Below are 17087 nucleotides of genomic sequence, written 5' to 3' on the forward strand. Positions count from 1 at the left end.
TCTTTTTCGCGTGCATGTAAGTTATCGACGTTGCACGTGCCGCGATAAAAATCATTGACACGCTACATCCGTCATTCATGACAATCTCGTATAGTCATGGATATTCGCATGCAGTAAAGCCTTCGCGTTCGCTTCGCCATCGTAACATGATTTATTGAACAAAACCCCGAGTGTACTTCTTTTCGTAAAACGAGCGAAATGCATCGTCCACGAATAATCTATTGCGAGCACGTTTTCCGCTTGTCTTCATTCTTGTACGCACTTTATCCTACAATTACAATACTGCAATTTTGTTGTTGCAACTACGAATGCTACATTATTATTAGCAGAGAAAATGTGTCGCAACACATTGGATTCTCGATTCGTTAATAGCGCTAATAGATTGTGACAAATTACATGTCAAAAATTGCGATTGATCAATCCAACATGGTTGTTGTTGAACGGATCCTTGAAAAAAAATTAGGCTATTTATTATTTCCTTTAAATCTATATAAATAATAAATAATCTTGACGCAAATAACATTACAAGTTCCCGGCAGAGCCAGCAGTTGAGTATTGAAAATGTACATTCGGGTTGATGATCTGCATATTTGTAATTTGCAAGGTATACAGACTCATGTAGCTGTAATTAAAAATGGCATCATCTCTCTTCTCAAAATTTGCAATTAATAAATTACATATTCAGTTATATCTCTCCCCAGTATCCTCTATTAAGAAATCTAATATTTAATCTTGATATTAGCGATTTATATCCACAATCGAATCAGTTATATCTATAAGAAACTATTCTGGTTTATGAATCAGCAAAATAGTTGAACTCTTTCTCGTTCTCTCTCTCCCTCCCTCTCTCTTTCTCTTTTCTCTTGCTCATTCCTATTTAAATATTCTTGTTTTAAATTCATTTCTCTAACACGTTTAAATTAATTATTACTGAAGAAGATCATATATAAGTGAAATATCATGTAGGATATTCACATATGCTTATGAAGGTAAAAAATTAAACTTTTCGTACATACAAGTATGATTATACAAATGGATTTATCAAAATGGCGAATGGATGGCAAAAATATGAGAGAAAAATATCCAAATTATTGTATCAAATTAATATCTCGTGTCTTGCAAATGGCTTCCTAAAAATATCTTTTTAGGTCAATAGATATATTCGCGAGCACTTTATTATCGCGAAAATATACGGAGCATTGAAATTCTTGTTGGTTAAAATATAAAAGAAGCATGCGGAATGTACATTTCGCGAAGAAATCCACTACTATTTTTTTTTATTGCGAGCACAGAAGGTCCCGCTTTGCTATTTAGTATAAAGGTACGAAATTGGAAAGAAAACCAATGACATTATCCAACGATCGATTTAATGATATCACCGAGCTTTGTGAGATCTACTGCGGTGAAGAATACAGCAGATCCTTTTATTAACGAAGCTTTGTCGCTACTTTGCCGATTCTCTATTCAGCCATCCCTAATGCCAATTTAATAATAGCCTGCAATTCTGTATCGTGCGTTGAATATTTTTCTCACAGATTTTGAAAAAAATCAAAAGATAGATAAAGAATTTTTAATTACTAAATATTAAACATTTTTGATGAGACAGATGAAAAATCACGCAGCAATAAATAATAAAAACAAATATCAAAATTTTATATTTGTATGCCTAATCTTGCATTTGCTGTGAAGAAATTTAAAATAATTAAAAAATGGTCAATATTTCGAATATTTTTGCGCGTTCACTGACTTCTCTCTGCTTCGCGGTCAAACATAAATATATAAAGAAATCTGATATTAAAAAATTTTTTCATAATTTTTTTTGTTCTTATTTTTCATAATCAAATAATTTTTATTTATTTTTATGTAATATGCAATTTTTTAACTTGAAAAATAATCACCAAAACTGATTTCAAAAATAATTTACTAAAATAATTTTTAACAATATCCATTGGTGACGTTCAATAATATACTTCTCGCGGGTTATTCCGTTCATTAGATCATCGCGTTGTCGCAGACGAGTGGGTTCGGAAAGAGTGGTTTCCAGATGAGCGATCTCTTAGATATCGCGCCAGGCACCTAGAAAGGAAAATACAGAACTGACATGTAAGAGAGAAATGAAAGAGAGAGAGAGCTGACACTCGGGAATGTCGCCTATTGTCTTCCCCACGACAATAGCATGCAAAACGAAGATGCAGGCGGCATCCGTTGCGCTTTAAGATCTCAATCATTAACCTTACAGTATCACAAGAGCGCGAAACAATCATCTACAGCTGGGCGCGCCGAATCAGCGAATGTGTCTCTTACGATCGAAACTTTGCGCTATAACATTATTATGTTAAATCTCGATATATTAAGAACAAATAAAAAAAGTATGAGTCAATTCTTATCAGAAATCTGTGGCGAGTCTTTTGTAATGCGATATATAAATATATATGAGTACTCCTACAAATACCGGTTAAGATGGCGTGTACATACATACGTTTCGTAATCGCAACGAACGAATCTTTAAGATGGCATATTTATACGTCTTATATAAATGCTTTTGGACATACACATATATATATATGTATGTCAAAAATGTGTGTGTGTGTGTGCCTGTCGTATAAAACGAAATAGTTTTTTTTTTTTTTTAATAGGTGACATTGTAAGCTTGCAGGAATCAAGATCTTGTAAACTTTTGCGCTCACGCTCTTTCGATTCGTGAAAAAAACGAGATCCTGAAGTAGTCCGACAACGCTTTGATCTAAATCAGATATCTTTTTGTTGTTGTTTTCAGATAAATTGTAAAAGAAACGCGCCAGCTTTCTCAGCGCCAAGATAAAATCCCTAAGTTAAACATACTGGGCTGATCACAAATGTTACTTTAGGTCAGGGATACTGCGACATATGCGTCAACTATTTCAATTTATCGTCACGTAAATTAACATATTTATTTGCATGCGCAAATAAACGCATGCGGTGGTTTCCAAAAAAAATACGGAGTAAATAATAACGTGTGCTTGTAAAGAACACGTGACAGCAATACGAAGCTGCGTGGGTGTACAAACGGTATCTTTCTTATTGCTCGCCACTCTTCTTTTTCAAATTTTTTAATAGAAGACAGTTGACAAAAAATGTGGCACGATTGCTATAACAGCAGGGAAGAGAAAGAGAAAAAGAAACGTGCTGAAATATCCTACAATTTTTATATCGAATTATATATAAGTCAGTTTTATTATGCAATATAAATCGAAGAAAATTATTGTTATCCTCAGATTCATATTAATAATCATCTTACAATACCATAGATTGTGCATACTATATATGAAAGTTCAAGATTTACGATACTTTAAATTCAAATCATAGATATCCATATTAAATAAAAAACAAATAATGATAATTCGGAAGAAGATATTGTGTGTGTACATATATATATGTCAAAGAGAGATAAAAACAGAATTAGAAATTCTGCGCTCTCTAGCTGTTTAGTGCTTTAACGCTTTGCAACGGTTTCTAAATTGATTGATATTGGGATTAAGAGGTGATCGACCTCAAGCACTGGCAGACAGTAATTTTGTTGTGATACATCGAGAGGGAGGTCAGAATATTGTTGTTGATTCTAAGCGATGATTTAGAAGCAAAAGATAACATCAATAAAAAATTATTAGACGCAAAATTGAAACAATCAATTTTTATCCATAAAAATAAGCACAGAGTAAAAAAAAAACATCGTACTTATTATATTTGACGTATAAATTAAACGTATATTATAAATTCTTTTAAAAAGATAGTAAATTTGAAAGATGAGATAGATTAATAATTTAGCATAACAAGGCGAATATAAAGTTTTAATTTACAACTTTTAATGACAGATTTTTTGATTAAATTATCTTATATTGTTTTTTCCATAGACAGATTATTATTCATGCATATAGTAACTAGTATATTGTATAACACACTTAAAAATTTCCGAGTTTTTTAAATAATTTCAAATTAATGTTTTCTTAGTAAAATTTTAAAGAAACATAATTATTATACTTTTTTAACATTTGATCATTATTTATTTTTTATTGTAATTTTATAACTTAATTATCTCAATGAATAATTTTCTTGTGACCACTCGATAAATAATTTTCTTAGTAAAAGATATCGAGTTTATATGAGTTTATATGAGTATCGATTAAGTTAATGCCGGTAAAGTTGTGGAAATCAATACATTGTATTGCTGCAAACGGTAACCCGCCAACGGTCGCGTAATTCATTTGATTATGTCGTCAATAAAGGGGCCAATCAACCTCGGGAAGACTCTATGAACATCCAACAATCACTTCCCGAGCGGCTTAATCTTAATAATTATTCGCTTTTTTATGTTTATCATAAGTTAAATATACTCTGAAACAATCTTTTTCGAAATTACATCTCCCTTTTAATAAAAATGTAAAAAGTAAACATAAAATATTTATGTTTCGTCACAAAATTGAGATGATTTGTGACAAAGACATAAAAAGAAGCAAAGAGAATTAATTTTTCATGACATTGCATGGAAAAAGCATCATATATGTGATCCACATTCATTCGTTCTTGTAAATCATAATCTTTTAGAATTGTCGCTATTAAATAGCCACTATTAATAGTGAGTCCAACCGCAAAGTTTGTAAAACAAAATGTTCTTATTACCAGAGCATGGTATCTTAAATTGCAAAATTGCGATACAAAAAAGAATAAATAAATAATTGCAGATTATATTTACTTCTTGTCGTATAAATTCAGACATAATTAAATATTCATATAAATACATAAAAAAATTAAAATACATAACTAAAAAAATACTCATATAAACTCACACAAAAATTACAAATACATGATTAAATCATGTAAATCCTTCCTTAAAAAATCCTATAACGTCATATTTATCTTGCGATGAGAAATACGTCCAGCTTTAAAATTTCCATGCAATTTCGAAAAAAACGATTTTCTGTTACACCGTTTTCCTCTCAAATGCAGCCGCATATTACTTGAAAACGCACTCTAACAAAATCAATGAAAATTCGAACTTGCCTCTCGGCGGTGTCGGTGTCGGCGAGTCTGCGATCTCCGCGAGACAACTGGGCCAAGATCGCAATTAATTAGCGCAGCTTCTCCTAGCTCCTCCGGTGCATCTCTACAAGCTACGAGAGTCTCTCAATGACCGACGACGGTGGCCCGTCACCGTCAATTTCCCGCTTTGCCCATAATGTCGCTAAATTGATTTCCTCAGTCGCACTTTGCAAATGAATTTCAGGTTCACCTAGCCAGCATCCTCAGTAATTTTTCGACAATAAAAGACGATCGTCGACGAGATTAAATTAAATCGATCGTAAAATCGCTACTACGTTGCGCGAAATATTATCTACAATCGTCGTCGAATAAATGCACATCGCCATTCTTCGCGAGCACCCACAGTGTAATTCTGCACTCTCGGAGAATTAGCGTAAAGTTTTAGAGCTCTCGTTACGCAGCATGCAAACGTATCTTTATGGAAATTCAACACAAGCAAGCGTTTAATCTAATCCGTGCTGGCTATGCGATCCGACGCGGTTGATCGCAGGTATCGATGTATCTCGCTATCTTTTACGCGGTGACTGTCACCGCAAATGTTGTGTAACGCGCCACGCGAAATGCATTAACGCGAGATAAACTACCGTCGACGTTTATTGCGTACGTATACATTCAGTGTAATGAATGCAGGTCAGTGAAAAGCCTTCAGATTATCGCTCGCAAAACTGCGATAAGTAATGTCTGTGTGTTGGAAAAATAATGATAATAAAGCACAATAAGGAGCGTGAACTGTCTTTAGAACTGTGACAAGGCTTCCGATTGTTATATACTTGACTTTCAACAGCAATTGTTCAGAAGATAACCATATAATTCCCGTCAAATTATGTCTCGCGACTTCGATCGCGGATCTTTTCGATCGCGTATTTAAAGAATCGTCAATAATTCAAAATCATATATTCGAAAACAAGCGGAGAGAAACATTTTCGCACAACAGCTGTCAAATCACACCTGAATCATAAGCGCGTAGCGCGTTAGATTGAAAGCTATCGTCTTTTCTAAACATCATACTTTAAATTTAATAATAGATCAAAAATCACATGTGTTTTATTCACGCTCACTGTCGATCGTCATTAATACCGGTCACGTTGTCATTAACGTCATCGTTAAAGAGATCTGTCAAATAAACAATGTAAAACAATCGCTCGGAAAATTTATATACGCGATGACTGTGCGTTTGGTCGTGATCCAAGTTTTTATCTTTGCGTTTAACGGAAGACGATGACGGAGAATAGCAACAACGACATATCCGTTCGCAACGACGGCCGGCGTCGGACTGCTTTCGGCCGCCACTGTCAAGGGGTTTTATCGGCGGCGGGATAGTCGTGTTCTATATGGGCGAGCATCTCGCCCATTGACGGAATTTACTGTCAATGAATCTCTCTATGATAATAAATTGCCAATATGTTATTACCCTAGAATCGGGATAGTTTGTATTTCAATGTATTTGATGAATTAACTGTCATTTCCGCGAAGTATAATTTACATTTATCATTTTAATATAGGATGCGATTTAAATAAGAAACCTGCACAAATTTTGTCTATGTTAAAAGGATTTTTCAAAGTAAACTTACAGAGGAGCGGAATTAAAAATGTAATAAGAGCAAAGCATTTAATGTTTTTAATTAATATAATTTTAAACAAATGGATCCATTTTTTATATTGTAAAAATATATATTTATATGAATATGAACAACTAGCAAAACTGTAACATTTTTAATTGTTAAAGCAAGACCTTTAAAGATGTCCGGTATTTTAAGAATGTAAATTGAATGGATCCAAGCTTTTGTAGTTAAAATAAGACATTGCAAACTAACTATCCTTATTGCGGAAAGGTGAGAAAAAAAAAGAATAAAAAAAAAGAGAGAAAAAGTTCATTTTTAATTCAATTGATCGATTTTCATTGTTATTTCGTCGCATACAATTGCATACATCTCGAATTCTCTATAACGTTACCTTGTTCGAAAAGATTGTTATATAATATTATTTCTCTCCGCGCTATGCTATCCTTTCATTCTCTCTCTTTAATTCATTTATTTATAACTGTAAATGCATGTAAATGCACATGCGGTAAAGCTATACGCAGATGTATAGGCGTACTGCTTCATTGTTTCATGTTAATATATATATATATATATATATATATATATATATATATATATATATATATATAATAATATGAATATAAAAAAGAGATAAAATTAAACAAGATTAAATAGAAGGAGCAAAAGAGAGAACATGTTTACTTTGTAAAAAATAGGGAATGAAAATAGAAGGCACGCTTAATTATATAAGAGAGATAGAAAAAAGCTATTCGATATTAAGAGATGTAAATCCGCTGTACATATACTTAATATGTCGTTAAAAGAATGCAAAAAATATTTGCTAATTAAGTTTTAGAGTTATAAATAGATAACCAAACTTTTCACTTTAGTAACTATCAAGAGCTTATCCGTTTTAAAAATTTAATTTAAAATATAAAATATATACAGAGTTATCTTATTAGAGAGGAAAATATTAATTTATCTTGTAAATTTATAAGTTACATAAAAACATGTATAAAAAAATGTTTTTCAGTTTTAAGTTGCTTCTATATTTATGAGATAATATTGTCTTAAAAGTTCATCTTACATAATCCTAATAAGTTTATCTTATATAATCCTAATAAGACAGAGTTCTAAAAACTCAAGTCACATACTCAAATCTGTATAAAATTTAAATATCAGAATAATGTAAAATCATAATATTACACAAATGTACATATAACACAAATTTTAAAATATTATATTTTTATAAGCAATATTTTGGAATTTAGTAATAATACTACTTTTGATATTTCATGTTTAATCTTCAAATAGTGGTATTACGCAATAATACATTGCAAATAATGTCAAACGCAAAAATTTGTAACAAGTAACACGTAATTTTATGAATGGTACTTGCTGGAATATCAATATATTTATTGTTCTTACATATCGTTAAAACATCATTACGTTACACAATATGTCAATAGAGTAGCACGTGCGCAAATAAGTGGCCATTGACATTTCTATTAATTAATTATTGAACACGTATCAATCGTTGATATTGGCACTTTTATATATCAATTAAATTTTATTTGATTTGTTTAGACTGATGCTCGTTATTAGTACTTTAATACATAATATAATACAGTAATCGATGAAAATATCGTAATCAAATTTTATAATTTTGACAAATATCATCATAATGATAATATTATATACATATAGATTACGAAAATTTGTGGTTTTGTGCCACAATATAACATATTAGTATTAACTTTGAAAATGTGTGTTTCTAAACTAAATTAACATGAATCCGTTTTTTAATATGTCCTTTGTCACATTTCAAAATTTGAGTTGTATCAGGTATAAAAAAACCAATAATGATAAAATTTAAAAAGTATTATTCTTTTAAATACATATAATTCTTTATAAATATATATGTCAAAGTATTGCAAATATGATACGTAACAGATTGTAAGCTTAAATTAAACAACAGTCGCATCATGTTATTTTTGTAATCAATCAAAAATATGTAGATATGTCTTCATTGATAACACCATCACTATGATAGAATTTATTGCTACAATTTAACGAGCAGGATTATCCCAAAATGCAAGGTAGCCGAATGCTTCCCTGATTCACGATGATCTCACAGCATCATTATTTTAGCTTACGGTGACTTACTCCGAATGGACCGCAATGAAACCCGTATCTACATGTCCAGTCGACATCGTTCTCGCGTTATAGGTCATAGTTTGCGTGATATTGAAAATGGCACGTTTCGATGCGCATAAAGTGAGATCGATTTGAAAATTGGGTGTATCAGGAAATTGGTCTTTTGTCTATACTAGCAGTCTGCCGTCATGACGTCAATATGTGTGGATCACTATTAATTCTGAACAATATAAAACTCAATTTCGACACTTGTCAATTCGAAGACAATTATCCTTCTTGTTCATAAAATCTAATAATAAAAATAAATTTTCCACATTTTTCTCACACATCTTGTGATTTTTAATTTTATCTGTACTATAGTATTGCTTGTATAATTATTATAAATGTATTGTTTTAAATATTTGTGGATCTATTTTAAATTGATAAAAATAAAATATTTTATTATGTTATATTTGTATTATAGATTATGATATTAGATATTAATCAAAACAAAATTATATTCATAGAAATGTGAGCAAAACTTTTTTACATAATTGCGATATTTTATTAATTATATAATGGAGTAAAATTATTACTTATTGTAACAAGTAAGTAAAGAGTCAAGAGAGAGACAGAAATAATTGATAATAATGGATCATTTCTCAGATATAATTTCTACGAGATAATTAAAGTTGCTATAAAATAATTGCTACATATAACAATGACATATATATATATATATATATATATATATATATATATATATCATTGTTTTAACAATTTATTCCATTTGTAACACTTCTATGTCAGAAACAATGGGTTTATTCCAACTTGAAAAGCACAAGTGATGCATGTGCAGGTACAAACTGGTGTATCGGATTTTACCAATTTTTGCGATCAAAATGCTTTCAATGTACACAAAGTTTGCACAGTTTGCGCATATTGTTCGGTTTTAAACAAAAAAACATATACGAAACATTCGTGTCATATTCGCGCATTTAATATTACGGTGCCAGATTTGGAACAACACTTCTTCGAATAATTAGAATTGACAGATATTATATTTTGAAAATGTCAATTATTTCAATTTTACGTAAAATTTATAATTTTCTAATTAATTTTGAATTTATGTATTTTATTTTTAAAATATGATTTATCTAAATTTATTTAACGTTGCTTTAATTAGTAAAAATATCTTTTAAGTTCATTCATTTGGATAATATATAATACACACAAATTTAAAAAAATCAAAATAAATAATAAGATATTAAAAATAAGATAATTAAAGTAAAGATTTATTTACACATAGAAGAGTTTAATATATCAATTCGACCATAAATTTTGATCATTAAAGATTCCTGATACAATATTTTCTGTGACGAATGTAAAGTTAACGATCTCTGTCAATTTTATCTTTCCAACATTATTTCGCAATGTAGACATGCGAATAACGAAGCTGTAAAATTTTATGACCCGGAGAAATCGATATATGTATAAAACACATAGCGAAATAATGTACCATCATGATACATGAGCATTTACTTGCACAGACATCCATTTTCCTGTTTCTCATATACTTCTTTATCTCTTTAACTTTTTGCAACATGGCATCAAAAGTTACATTATTCCATTCGTTTTCCAAACGAGCGAGCTGTTCACGGTACAGTTTTTACAGTTTTTATCAATTTTGCGGTCTAATTTAACTCACAATTAGTTATATTTTCTTTTCTCATGATGCAAAAATGTTTACTTCAATTTCGATTAATTCATTTTCTTTGTAATTTAATTTATTAATTCATTTTTGATTAATTTACTTCTGTATGTCATCATAATTAACATTAAAATATAATTGCGAAAATTATCATTCTTTTATATCACTACTTGTCATAATATAATATTTCAAACAAAAACAAACGGTATTTTCTCCCGATATAAATTATCATAAATTTTTTTATCTGTCAAGAAAATAATTATAAAATTATTCCATTTATTTATTTCCCAAAGAATTTTCTCTTTAGCGTAAACTAATTTAAATAAAAAAAAAAAATATAAATTTCAAGAATATTAAAATAATTTATATTTAAAAATAATATCTGGCAAAAAATTCAAAGATTCCTGTCTATTAAAAAAAATTAAATTATCTCGGTTATCAACAATGACAATAAGTTTAATTGTTGCCTTGACGCGAAAGAAGCGCTAGTTTAATATTGACTATTTCTCTTGTTTATCCTGGTTCTGCACGAAATTACTTTATGACCAATGTCGCAAACGACGTTTTGCACGACAGTTGTATACGAACGTGCGTTTCCATTTCGTCAATTTTCTCGCTTTTTCCTCTTCGGCCTTACAGGCGCGACGATCGTATCAAATTCTGACGAACGATTCGAGTTTAACGCGAGGAGACAAAGAGCGCGATTTGCTCTCTTTTTATTCCTTCCTTCGCGTTCGTTTTTCTGTGTTTGCCGTGGAAAATATCGCGAATGAGAATTTCGCGGCCAACCGTAATGGCCACCCACACTGATTAACGCGGTCTATTTCCACCTTTCGCCGACCAAAATTATATTCACGTCCACGTTCAATTAACTATGTCGTCGCGGAGCGTTTTGCCTTTTCATTACGAAAGAATTATGATAGTGAATGAAAAATAAAGCTCAATATCGTCAATTCTTTATGAGTTGTGATAAAACAAATCTAACATAATCATATAGTATAAAAATTCTGTATATAGTTTCTATTATATTTTTTTTTCTATATCAAATTTTTTATTGATTTTAATAATTTTTTCTTTAATAAGAGTATAAAATTTGCGGATAAAATTTTTAAAATTGCATATAAGCGAGAAAAACATCACAAGAGATTGAACCAGGAATCGAATTCTAATGTTTTCAACATTAATAATTTTAATCACGAATCACCTTAATGATTTTAATTGCAAAAATCACATTTGTTGCCGTTCTGTAATAATTGTTATAACGATACACAATTTACTATATTTTTCATAAGACACAAACTTTTTTCACATTTTTAAAACGATTGTGTGAAGAAAAAAATTCTTGGCATCTAATAATTTCATCTGATCATATGATAAATTTAATCCTTTTGATGCACGAAAGTAACTCATTCACACCGATTAATAAAACCATATTGATGCGCAATTTTCCTTTTCCTCCCTCGGCATGCTGATAAAGGATTGACGGCTCTCATTTTTCTTTGTGCCAGCCGAGCGAAAGCACTTCTTTCTCACAGAAGTATGAAAGTAAATTTCTCGTTGAAAATTTGATTTATCTATCTATCTCACGTGTATGTTAGACAAAAATTTTCAATTTATCTCCCATGTTTCTATAATCTCCAACATGGAAAGTCCGCAAATCTAAATATATACATGATCTCTTCGTTAAATATATATTTTGTAGATTGTCTGCAAATTTTATCATTCGAAAAACATATTACAGTTTAAATATATTCTCAGTTTAAGTTGTATCCAAAAACAATAATTATTCTTATTTTTCTCAAAGAAAAAAAGGTCAAGTAATTTTATTTTAATGATTATTTAAAAATGTTTTTTTTAAATCATGCAATTAATTTCCAATATATAAAAAATAGATGTATGTAATAAGAGAGAAAATGTAAAAGATAAAAATTAAAATAGAAAATATTCAGTAATATCTTAACAAGATTTGGACGCTTCTATGTTTGTGAAAATTTATGATTAGTGAAAAGTGGACAAAATTGTTGCTCTATTAATTAACATTAATTAACATTTCTAATTAAACAGCGTACGTTAGTAATACAGATGTGTTGCTAGATATATTTTATAAGTTTACGCGTGCGTGTGGCACTCGTCTACTTACTGCAACGAAAACGATAGCATATTACGTAAACATGTAGTACCATGCAATATCGCGCTCGAGGACGAGCTTGGCAGATATTAAAGTTGCCCGATATTATCATATAACATTGCCACTCGGCTGTCGTCGACTGCGAAAATACGCCGGCGCCGTTAAATGCAAACGCAACCGAATAACTTTGGCAATTAAAATCTAGGTCGCCGAACGCCACCGTACCTTTCGTACCGGCTACTTGTCGGTCCAATTAACCCTTAACTGACAAAGTACAAATATGTTACATGACTAATGAAATAATATCAATAATTTAGTCTTTATGATGTTTTTTGATAATGTTAATCCAAGTAATTGAAGATATAATGGAATCAAATAAAAGATTTAAATTTAAAAAATAAGTTTTGAAAGAAAAAATATAATATTAATTTTTTAACTTTCAATCTTAGCTCTTATAGCAGCTAATGACAATTGTGTAAAACTTGGAGGTACAGCTTTTCTGGAACTTCCTATGTGTGTCTTTAGATCTTTTGTATATTTTTTTGTATACTTTAAATTAAGACGGTATTTTTGACAATAAAAATCAGCGTGAAATAATAACTTTACGACTTGTGTAATAATTTAATATGATTATAATATTAATTTGATTCTAGTTAGAAAGAATTTGTATCATATCATTCAAATAATAAATAAATAAATAAACAAATATGTATATATAAAGACATACATATATATTCATGTAATAATTGAGCTTGTGTAGTAATAAATATATATACAATATAATAATAATTAAGAGAGATTTTAATTCTTCCGAATCGTTCCATTGAATGATTAGCACGCAGTGCTTTTATAAGATACAAAGTAAGACATGAACAATAAAGAGTAAGACATCATAAAGTTCGTATGAGAAGACAGAATTTACAGAAAGCACATTGTAAGGATGTTCTGAGACATTTGAATGAAATTGCGCAACAATTAAGTCTGCGAATCCGTTTGTCAAGTCCTGAGAACTAGCAGATGCCAGCGATTTTGAATCAAAACGCTTCGTTAAAACGTCGTGTCTTTGCAGCTCAACGTCGCTCGTTTTATCGTAATTAATTTCCTGAATTATTTACACAGATTTTCATCTCATAAATCATTCATTAAAAATCTGATATTTATTATGAAATTTTCTACATGCAAGCCTTATCTTTTACGATAAGAATGAAACAAATAAAAAAATTGTGTGTCAGACTTAATTAAATAATGATTTTATGATTGATAGAATTTTCTGATTCGCTATGGTGCAATTATCATTGAAAAACTGCGCGTTTGGTGTAAAGTTAAATGATTTTGAAAATTTTATTCTGGAAAGTAGAACAAAAATTAAAATGGATTACTTAATTTATCATCAAGCATGAATTAGGAATAAAATAAAACTGAGCAAGTCCCTGACACTTCTTGTGATTGACCTTATCTTTATTACTATTTTGATTTATTTATTACGATACTCGAGATTATTTTGATGTTCTTGAGAATATACACATTTAAAATCTTTCCGATCTACGCAACTGATCGAAATTATATAAAGAGCTGTACATTATATATGTATATTGCTAAATATTTCTAATAATTTTTTAATTAAAAAAAATTGATATCTATTTTATTTATATAAAATAGAAATTAGTTTTAATTGAATTCTATCAAATCAGAATCGTGAAAATCAATCGCACTATAAATTTTTTCACATTTCTCGTAATAAGAATTTAATTAAAAAAAAAATAGAGTATAAAAATACATTATTTTAAAAAATATTCGAGTTCATATATCGTGATCAAAAATAGAGGACAAAGTTATGACATCGAATTAATCTCTAGCTATTTTTTCCTGCCTTTATCGTAAATCTGTTATTGTATGTTATTTCTCGTTAACATCCTCGCATCTTTTACCTCGATGGTGAGCTCGACTTACCTCTATTAGAGCTTCTGCGGTTTTAATAATGCCTAGTCCGTAAATCCGTAATCTAATCGATACGGTAACACGAGAGATCGTCAGAGGATAAGATATATTTATACCAGCGATTAGACAAGATCGCGCTCGGCGTTTCGCAAAGGATGGTATAGCACGCGATATCGCGTAAGGATTCGTCGAAAATGATCGAGCATGGGGGATTATGTTTCGGTCCTTCAATAACTCGACGACTGACATCTCATGTGTATTTGCTCGACAAACAGATATATCTCGGGACAAATCACGTTCTTAAGCAGCTTGTGCTTGCAAAGGAGGCGAATTTAGTAGTCGTCAGTGATGAAGCAAGCTCTGTGGCTAATCCCGATAACAATACATCCTGAGACTACAAGACACAAGCTCTCGTTGTCTTGGAAACGCAGATGTTATGTGGAAGGAAGCACCTTCATCTCTCTTTAAGATAAAATATAGTTCTGAATATTGATTAAGTTTTGATTATATGTCAATTTTACTTACTACAAAATACATATACATATATACATATATACATATATACATATATATATATATATATATATATATATATATATATATATATACACATATATATAGTAATATTTATACATATATTATCATTATGCACATGTCAAAAAATTAAATTTAAGAAAATTAAAATATTTTGTAAGTTTACTTTATTAATATTGTCACGATAATTAATATTTTATAATATTGTTTTGATATTATATATGAAATAATGATTAAAATTTTGATAATTAATGATAGATATTACAAATAATATAATTAAAACAGAAGTTCTAATTTGTAACAATTCTCTAGAGAAAGATTCAATCCTATTGCAAATTACATAATAATTAAGAGAAACCGGGAAATATTAAATATCTTAAAAAAGTATTAAATTTTTTATTAAAGTAATTAAGTATTAAATCAGAAAATATTTTAAGTATATTACTAGCAAAAACATACATACGTATATAATTTTTAAAAATAAATAAAGATTCTAAATAAATAACTCGTAAAAATAATAAATAAAAATAATAAATTAATAATAAAATAAAATTCAAAATGTTTTAGTCCTAAATTAGTCCTAAATTACGTTAATTATATTGTATTAATTCTATTTAAATATTTAATAATATTTATTATCGTAATAATCATTTTATCTTAAAAAATTAATTTAAAGAAATTAAAATTTTGTAAAAATATTATCTAAGTTTCGTTATACAAATTAATATTTATAGTATTTTTAAAATATATATAATACAATAATTAAAATTTTGATATCGCAAAGTCTTCAGGTTATAAATAAAATAAATAAATATAGTAAATAAAATAAATAAATAATATAAAATAAAAAAAAAATTTAATTATAATAATTCTCAAAAAAAAAAATTTCATTCAATATATGTAAATTACACAATAGTCACATGGAAATTCGGGAGAAATTAATTATATCTTAGGCAATATTAAATATTGCTAGTAAGAGAATGCATTCACACATACAATAAATAGAGGTTCTAGATAAACAAATCTCGTACAATCATAATAAACGAGTGTACTTACCAAATTATATCACCTCGTCATAAAAACGCTCTCTCGATCGTCATCAAGTTCAAGTTGTGTCGCTCCGATCATGCAAAAAACGCAAACGGAAAAACACGACAAATAATGACTGCACTCGATAATAATTAATATTTTCCAATGATCGCCCAATGCTTTATCTTTATCCGGCACTCCCGATTATCGTTTATACACGACACAATCTTAGATATTAAATAACGCGAAAACTGCGGGAACTGGGGACGCCACACTCCGACTCGGAACTGAAGTACGTGAAGACCGCGTCAAAAAAGTCGACGCGCATGCACACTGCTATCCATCTCGCAACAATATACCGTTGAGTTCAGGTTGCTTCGATCGCACGAAACGGAAATATCGGAAAAGCACGATGAACAACAATTGCACTCGATAATTGATATCCGATACTTTTTCGGGCACCTCCGATTATCATTTATGCACACAACACGATCTTAAGCATTAAATAATGTGAAAATTACGGAAACGATACGGCGCGCTACGCGAAGACCGCGTTAAAAATGGCGACGCGCATGCGCACTACTAGCCGTCTCGCGACACTATCGTCGGATCCAAGTAGCTTTGATTGCTCGAAACGGGAATATCGGAAAAGCATGACGAACAACGATAGTTCTCGATAATTGATACCTTCCGACAATCGCCCGACATTCTTTCCGATACTTTCGATCATCGTTTATGCACACAACGCGTTTTTAAAGATTAAATAATCCAAAAACTATGTCGACGATGCGCTCCGATTAGGAAACGACGCGGCGCGCTACGCGAAAGCTGCGTCGAAAATGGCGACGCACATGCGCACTCCGACCTCGCAAACCTTACCATCAAATCCAAGTTATTTCAAGCGCACGAAACGGGAATATTGGAAAAGCACAACGAACAACGAGTGCACTCAATGATTAATACTTTCCGACAATCGTCCGACATTTTTTCCAGC

General features: G+C 30.1%; 1 protein-coding gene across 1 annotated transcript in view; it reads right to left on the reverse strand.

Annotated features, from left to right (window-relative positions):
- The window catches only part of LOC126850508 (octopamine receptor Oamb), a 108459-nt gene extending 91890 nt beyond the window's left edge, over positions 1–16569 (reverse strand). The window contains exon 1 of the mRNA XM_050593614.1: positions 16121–16569. The gene's annotated coding sequence lies outside the window, so the exon portion shown is untranslated. The remainder of the gene's footprint in view (positions 1–16120) is intronic.
- Between the last annotated feature and the right edge of the window lie 518 nt (positions 16570–17087).

The sequence above is a fragment of the Cataglyphis hispanica genome, chromosome 6 (assembly GCF_021464435.1).
Source record: "Cataglyphis hispanica isolate Lineage 1 chromosome 6, ULB_Chis1_1.0, whole genome shotgun sequence".
NCBI classification, from domain to species: Eukaryota; Metazoa; Arthropoda; class Insecta; order Hymenoptera; family Formicidae; genus Cataglyphis; species Cataglyphis hispanica.